Here is an 8,031-nt window from a genome sequence, read left to right on the forward strand (position 1 = left end):
GGGTGACCCTTTCTCTGTGTCCTGCCTGCTCCAGAACCACGACAGATGTAGCTGGTTCCAGATACGCAGGGAGGGCCAGCTTCATGGCTAGAGCCAGTTCAGGAGCTCCCTGACACCCCTGTGCTGGAGCTACGGCTGGTGTCACCTGCTTCAGCCCCTGCAGAGCAGGGGGATGTCCCAGCAGTGGCCTCAGCCCTGGTGACAGACCCGGAGCTGGAGCCCCATGAGCCCTCGGGCATGGGGCCCAGGGCATCTGCTGGAATGGCACCGGGCCAGGCAGAGCCAGAGTCAGCTTCAGAGCCCACTAGCCCCTGTGCTGTGAGCATGCGGGTCATGCCGAGGAAGGAGGAACCCACCATCCTGGCATTCCCCCCACACCTGGTGGCCGAGCAGCTGACCCTGATGTATGCGGTGAGTGGAGCGGGCTCAAAGTTGGGGTGGGCCTTCCCTGTGCCATGGGCTGCCCCAGACCTGCTATACACTGATGTGCACTCCTGTGACCTGGGCCCACATCCCAGCTTCCTACCATGTGCCCTGAGAAACTCTCCGCACCCCCAAGCCTTCACTGACCACAGGGACAGTAGGGCTGGCATATAGGGATCCTTGCAGACCAATGAGGAATAGGAGAGGGAAGGTGGGCAGGGCCTGGCAGGGGTAGGAGGGGCAGGGTAGTGGAGGGGTGCTCAGGGAAGTGCTGCCAGGGCCTTAGGTCCTCGGGCCACTGGCCTGGCAGGCTATACAGCCTCCGCACTTCAGAGGCCCCTGCCATGTACCTGACTACATGGGAGACACAGACACAACAAAGGCCTGGTTGGAGTTATTTTGGGGGAATCTGCACCTGAGTGGGTAGTGGGATCCACGGGGTAACAGAATGGGAGGCAGATGCCCCAGAACAGGCAGGTGTGAGCTGCCTTGTGCTGCAGGGAGGAGGTGAGTGAGGATGCCTGTGCGCAAAGCCCCTCTGTTCCCCACCACTGTGGGGTCCAGTGCACCCGGTCCTGGGTGCCTCGGTGGACGGGGTCCAAAGCCTAGACTACCACAAGGCTCACACCACATCCTCATTGGCCTGGGCTCCAGATCTGACCGGTACCTGCCTGGGGCCAGCGGCAACACGGACACAGCTGAATGACCCTCCTTGCCATCCCCAGGAGCAGCTCACCAAGGGGGCAGTGACCGACTGCATTACCTACTTCGGGTGCCAGTCACACAACGGAAACATTCTGCACCTGGCCCCCACCGTCTATAGGATCTTCAGAAAATTTGATGACGTGGCTAACTTCGTCATCTCCTCCTGCCTCGGGGCCCCGAGCATGACGGCCCAGGACAGGGCCCAAGTGGTGGAGTTCTGGATCCGGGTGGCCAAGGTGTGCCATGGAACAGCCCCCAGGGTCCTTCCTACATCTTGGGACCTGCTCCCCTCCTTGGCCAACTCTCAGGATGGATTCCTGAGTTCTGACCCTGCGCGGTCCCTGGGCCCCTCCTGCCAGGGGCGTGCTGACCTGGACTCAAAGGTCACAGGGGAGGGACAGCCGTACCTGGCCCCTTCCTTGGGTTGAGCTACAGTCCTCCACCCTGGAGGGCTGCTCAACAGGTCCTGAGTGTGCTGGGCTCCCTGGGTGTTTGTCTCCTTAAGGACAGGGGTTCATAGGGGGACATAAGCACAGAAGCAGGCTGCATTCTCAGCTCAGTCTTCCCACCCAGGAGTGTCTGGACCTCAAGACTTCTGCATCCCTCCATGCCATTCTCTTGGCCCTGCAGAGCCCTGCTGTGGATCGGCTGAAATGCACCTGGGGACATGTTTCCTGGTAGGTAGTCCTGTCCCAGGGATCAGGGGACCTGAGTGGACCAGAGACACCACCCCTAGGTCTGGCAGTGTCCCCTCAGTCGGCTGGGGCTCCTGGGAGGCAGCAGACCCTGGGGACAAGGGCTTACAGGATGGAGGGCTCTCAGAGCCCCCGTGGGTTAAGCCAGCGGTTCCTCCTCAGGAATCGGGTTTCTTCGTCAGGTGTGGGTTGAAGCCAAGGGGAGATGTGCAGCATGTGTTCTGCAGCAGGAGGTCTCTGTCCCAAGGACAGCCACCTGTCCCAAAGCAGATCCACCCCCAGGAGAACTGCAGGCCTCAGATTCCCCAGGGCTAAGAGCCATGGAGGAAAGCCTCATGCAGGCTAGTGGAAAAGGGGTCCAACACCCACAAATCCTCCACCTGTTGGCCACATGTCTCCCTCTCTCCTCCCCTTAGGAAGAGCTCCAGGATGCATAAGAGGCTTGAAAGAGAGAAGTGGCTCCACCAGAAGTGGCTCCTCAAGGTAAATGGAGGCTAGAGGTCTGAACGGAGGGGATCCTTGGGGCAAGTCCTTTGCTGAGGAGTGGCCAGGCCTTGGGGATGACTCGAGGTGTGCATGGTGAGATGGGAGAAGTAGGCTCCCCCTGGCCCCCAAGGTGTCCTGTTTGTCTCCCTCTCTGGCTCCATTTGACTGGGGGCCTGACATCCAGTGAGGACTCAGAGGACAGGCCCCTGTTCAGGGCTGGGGCAGGCGTTGGGTCGGCAGCAGGGGTGTAGCCTATGGCTGAGCAAGGTTGGCCCCTCCCCAGGGTCCCCTGAGCCCGTCACTGCCCCTCTGAGGTCTGAGGCTCTTCATCTGGTTACGGAGGGCTGTCACCCTGGGGTGCGGACCTCCCAGCTGAGCAGGTTCCAGGGAGCACAAGATGGCCTTCAGCTTTGTGCCCATCCCACCTGGTCGTGTGAGGGGAGCTGTGGTGATAGCCAGGTGACAGTTGAGTGCTCAGGGCACCCTGGGAGGCAGAGGGAACTCCCCTGACACTCTGCAGGTGAGGAAGCCTCTCAGGGCAAGCCGGCTGCGGCCCAAGGACACCTGTGAGTATGAGTGTGTGCTGGAGCTGCGATCGCCCTCAGCTGAGCGCCTGCTGGAGGAGGGGACAGCATAGCACCAGGAGACTTGGGCGAGGCATCCACCAACCAAGGTCTGGTTGTGGGAGGCCATGTGGGAGGCGAGCATGAGCACCTGAGTGTCCTGGACCTTGCAGGCGGTGACCTCCATGTTGAGGCAATGGCTGAGGGACCCCTGGGGACTCTGGCCTACGCAGGAGCAGGTGAGAATGACCTGCCCAGGGTTGCGGGCGGTGGGGCGATGCTGCACTTGCTCCTGGTGCCACCAGCCGTGAACTGCCAGCACTGGGGTGACCAAGAGGGCGAGAGCAGTTGGCTACAGGGACGAGTTGGAGGACAGGTGCAGGGACCACAGTTCTTGGGATTGGCCAAAATCCAGGCCTTGGAGGGACAGGAGGGGAGAGCAGGGCGAAGGGAGGGGTGGGAGGCAGCACAGGGTGGTCTAAGCGGAGCTAGGGGCTCCGAGTGAGGGGTTCAGGGGAGGCTCTATGGGAGCCCACCCCTGAAACAGGCGGGGACTCATCACCTCCCCACCCCAGTGGCACAAGGCATGGTCCCCTTCTTCAGATTTCTCATGGCCGGCCTGCTGGTTTTAGATAAACCCCTGGAACAAAATGATGTGAGTGAGCCCAGAGGGGCACAGGGGTCAGCATGGTGAGCTTTGAAGAGGAGAGAGACCCTAGTGAGCCGGAGCTCTCAGCACCAGGCATTCCTGCCTCCTGGGGGTCTCCCCTACAGCCCAGGAGGTGGGCTGTTTGGAGAGGACTGCCAGAGGGACCCCCCTAAGCCCCGGTCCTGGCCCCAGGGCAGGTAGGGCTGAGGGCTACAGGGGGCAGCCTCTGAGCAGGACTGGCCTCTCCCTCAGGCCCTGCCCGGGAGAGGGATGTTTCTCCTTCAAGGCAGGAAGCACATGGGGGTGCTGGCCTTGCCTTCCTGCCTGAGGCCTCAGTCTCCCTGTGTCATCAGAGAGAGCTGAGTGGGATGCTTGGCCTCAGCAACCCAGTCTAGTCCCTCCTCCTCGGTACCCCAGATCCTGGCCTAGGTCTGGGTGCTGTTTCTGGCAGGCCTGCTGCTTGGAGGGCCTCAGTGGTCACAAACTTGAAAATGGGTGGGGAGGTTTGAGCCTTGTTCTGGGTGCAGGGGGCTGTTTCTGATGCACTTTGGCTGCCTTGGTGCCTTCCAGGGTGATGGGATGAGAGAGGCAGAGTTGAGCTACTGTACCACCCCGCCACAGAAAGTGAGGTGTGGTGCGGAGACCCTGGGCACGACCCTGTGCAGCCCAACCTCTGGGTCTAACACGTCTTGAGAAAGTTAACACACCCAGGGCTGAGGACACTCAAGGCTTTGTCAGGTGGGGGGTGGCGGTGGCAGCAAGATGGCCTTCCTGGAGGAGCAGCTAGAGACCCAACAGTGGGAACAGGCAGGGCTGGATGGCATTGGAGGGAAGGTGGGTTTCCACATGATCAAAGCTCCGGGACCATCCCACTGCCCCACTCCTTACGCCCCTCCTTGTCTGCATCCTGTCCTTCCCCTGCCCCAGTAAAGTTCCATTGTACGTGAGATCATGATATACGAGTACATGGCCAAGATGTATCGTCTGGAACCTGAGCAGCACTTCCGGTCCTTCTTCCAGGCCGTGGAGCCCCTGGATGAGCAGGAGAGGTGAGGCTGGGCAGGAGTCACATGTGAGTTCCAGCTGCTGGCAGGCTCTGGGAGAAGGGCCCCTGACATGTGGCTCCAGGGGCTCACAGGTGCCCCTCTGTGCTGCAGCTACACCCTGTCCTGCCAGGTGGAGCCCCCAGGCCAGAGGGCCGGCAGAAAGGGACTCTTGTTCTTGTTCTTCAGGTCCCACAACATTTACACTTAGTGGCCAGAGCCAGGTAAGCTTCTGGCCTGGGGCCATTGGCAAGGGGTGGGCTGCTCCCCAGCCTCAGGGAAGCTTCGGGCCATGTTGGGTGTGGGGGAGGACTAAAGACAGGTTGGGCTGGGATTCTGCTCCACTGCCGAACAGTCCTGTCAGGCTCAAGGGTGATTCCCCTCCCTCTCTGGGACCCAGTTTCCTCCTCTGTGAGTGGGTGATGCTCATGAGCCTCCCCGTGACAGGGACCCCATGGGTGACGGTGATTGACAGGACCCGACCCTCTGCACAGGGCCAGGAGCACAGAGGGTAGTGAGGACAGGGTGGAAGCAGGATAACGGGGGGAACCTGGGATAACCTGCCTCTTCTGTTCACCTGCGTGGCCCTGTAGCTGCTGTCATCCGGCCCACGACCCAGCTGGTACCCTGGCTGTGTGTGGAGGAGAGCTTCCCCTTTGGACAGGAGGCACCTGGCGCCCCAGGACCCTAGTCTGCTTCCTGCTCCTCTTGCTCCCGCTGCTCATCCTGAGCCTCTGCTGGGGCAGGCGCTCTTGCACCTCTTCCATCAGCCGACTTGGGCAGCTTCCCAGGCTGCTGCTGCAGGCTCAAGGACCCGTACGTAGCTGTAGCCAATGGAACAGACTGGAGAGCCCAGATATACATTCAAGTATATATATGGTCAATTAATACATGATAAAGGAGCCATGGACATACAATGGAGAAATGACAGCCTCTTCAACAGCTGGTGTCCGTAAATTGGACAGCTACGTGCAAGAGAATGAAACTGAATCATTGTCTATCCCCATACACAAAAGTAAACCTGAAATAGATTAAAAACCTGAATGTAAGTCACGAAACTATAGAACTCTTAGAAGACAACATAGGCAAAAATCTCCTGAATATCAGCATGAGCAACTTTCTTCTGAATGCATCTCCTCGAGCAAGGGAAACAAAAGCAAAAATGAACCGATGGGACTACATCAAACTTAAAAGCTTCTGTACAGCAAAGGACACCATCAACAGAACAAAAAGGCATCCTACAGTATTGGAGTATATATTTGTAAACGACATATTCGACAATGGGTAAACATCCAAAATATATAAAGAACTCACACGTCTCAACACCCTAAAAGCAAATAACCGGATTAAAAAAATGGGTGGAGGATATGAACAGATAATTCTCCAAAGAAGAAATTCAGATGGCCAACAGGCACATGAAAACATACTCCACATCACTAATTATCAGGGAAATGCAAATAAAAACCACAATGAGATATCACCTCACACCAGCTAGGATGGCCAGTATCGAAAAGAGTAAGAGCAACAAATGTTCGCGACGAAGTGGAGAAAGGAGAACCCTCCTACACTGCTGACCAGCATGTAAGTTAATTCAGCCATTGTGGAAAGCAATATGGAGGTTACTCAAAAAACTAAAAATAGAAATATCATTTGACCCGGGTATTCCACTCCTAGGAATTTACCCCAAGAATGTAATTTCTCAGACTCAAAAAGACATACCCACCCCTTTGTTTATTACAGCACTATTTACGATAGCTAAGATATGGAAGCAACATAAGTGTCCAACAGTAGATGAATGGATAAAGAAGATGTGGTACATATACACAATCGAATACAACTCAGCCATAAGAAAGGAACAAATTCTACCATTTGCAACAAAATGGATGGAACTGGAGGATATTATGCTCGGTGAAATAAGCCAGGCGAAGAAAGACAAGTACCAAATGATTTCACTCATTTGCGGAGTATAACAACGAAGGAAAACTGAAGGAATAAAACAGCAACAGACTCACAGACTTCAAGAAGGGACTGGTAGTTACCAAAGGGGAGGGGTGAGGGAGGGCCGGTGGGGAGAGAGGGAGAAGGAGATTCAGGGAAATTATGATTGGCACACATGGTATGGCGGGGAGCTGGGGGACAGACAGTGTAGCACAGAGAAGGCAAATAGTGACTCTGGCATCTTACTACACTGATGGGCAGTGACTGCAATGGGGTATGGAGGGGACACGATAACAGGGGTGAATGTAGTAACCACATTGTTTTTCATGTGAAACCTTCATAGGGGTGTATATCAATAATACCTTAATAATAGTAATAATAAAGAATCTTACTTCTTAACTTCCTGGGTGTTAAAATGCAATCTTATCTTTAAGATGGGATCCTTCCTGCCTTTCACTATGTTGCCTGTGACTGGGTTTATTTGCCATATTAATTGCCCAGGTTATGTATTCCTTGATTAGGGGCTCGAGGAGGAAAAGCAGCATCTGGGCAAAGTTAAAGATAAACTGGGCCTTTGAGCAGGCTAAAGTAAATTTCACAATAGCCTCATTTAATTGACACAATGAAGACATGGGCCATGCTTAGGTATTTTCTTAACTGGGGGATGTTCAAACATTCCAGGCCAGGTTACTCCTGGCTTCTTAGTTTTAACTAATCTTCACTAAAGAATGCTTATACTCCTAGTTTAATATTTTACTTTGGAGAATTAACGTGACTCTGATTTTGCTTAATTGTTTAATACGGAGTTTTGGTAGTGGTCTTTTTCCAGAGGCCGTCACGCTACTCTGACTACACCCACGGTCCCTGTCTCAGAATCTCTGTGGCTAGTTATAAATTACTCAGCGCAGATTACAAACCGAAATGAAAGAAAGATATAAACTTTTAAACACAAGAAAATGCACTGTCAGTTCCCAGACCAAAGTAAAGAAACTTCGTTTCCAAATAAAAAATACGAGATACCTCATGAAACACTTTTTAATTTTATACGCGCTTCCGCCGCCCTGCCGCGGGTCACACTTGAACTTCAGCTCGCACGGCCCTCGCCGAAAAATCCACACAACGTAAAAGCCCCGCCGGCCTTCCCGTCCGCACGGCCTGGTCCGTCCCCTCCGCCTGCGACCCCGTCCAGGGCGGCGGTAGCAGGTCGGCGGCGCGGACACAGGCCGGGAGGACGCGCGCCGCGGGGCGGAGAGCAGTCGCGCTCATCACCCGAGCCCGGACGGAGGAGCAGCGGCTCCGGCGAGCCCCTCCCCCGCTGCCCCGGAGAACTTCGTCGGCCGCTCGGACGTCCGCTCTCAGCGCACCCGCGACGCTCCCTCCCTTCCCGGGCAGCCCCTCCGGCAGAGCGCGCCGACTCCCGACCCCCGGCCCGGCCCCGCGCGCCCATCACCCGCGTCGGCCGCTTCCCGGCCCCAGGGGCCAAGAGCTGCCCGCCGAGCCACCTGCACGGCAGCCCCCTCACCGGCTCC

This window comes from Manis pentadactyla, chromosome 7 (genome assembly GCF_030020395.1).
Source record: "Manis pentadactyla isolate mManPen7 chromosome 7, mManPen7.hap1, whole genome shotgun sequence".
Taxonomy (NCBI): Eukaryota; Metazoa; Chordata; class Mammalia; order Pholidota; family Manidae; genus Manis; species Manis pentadactyla.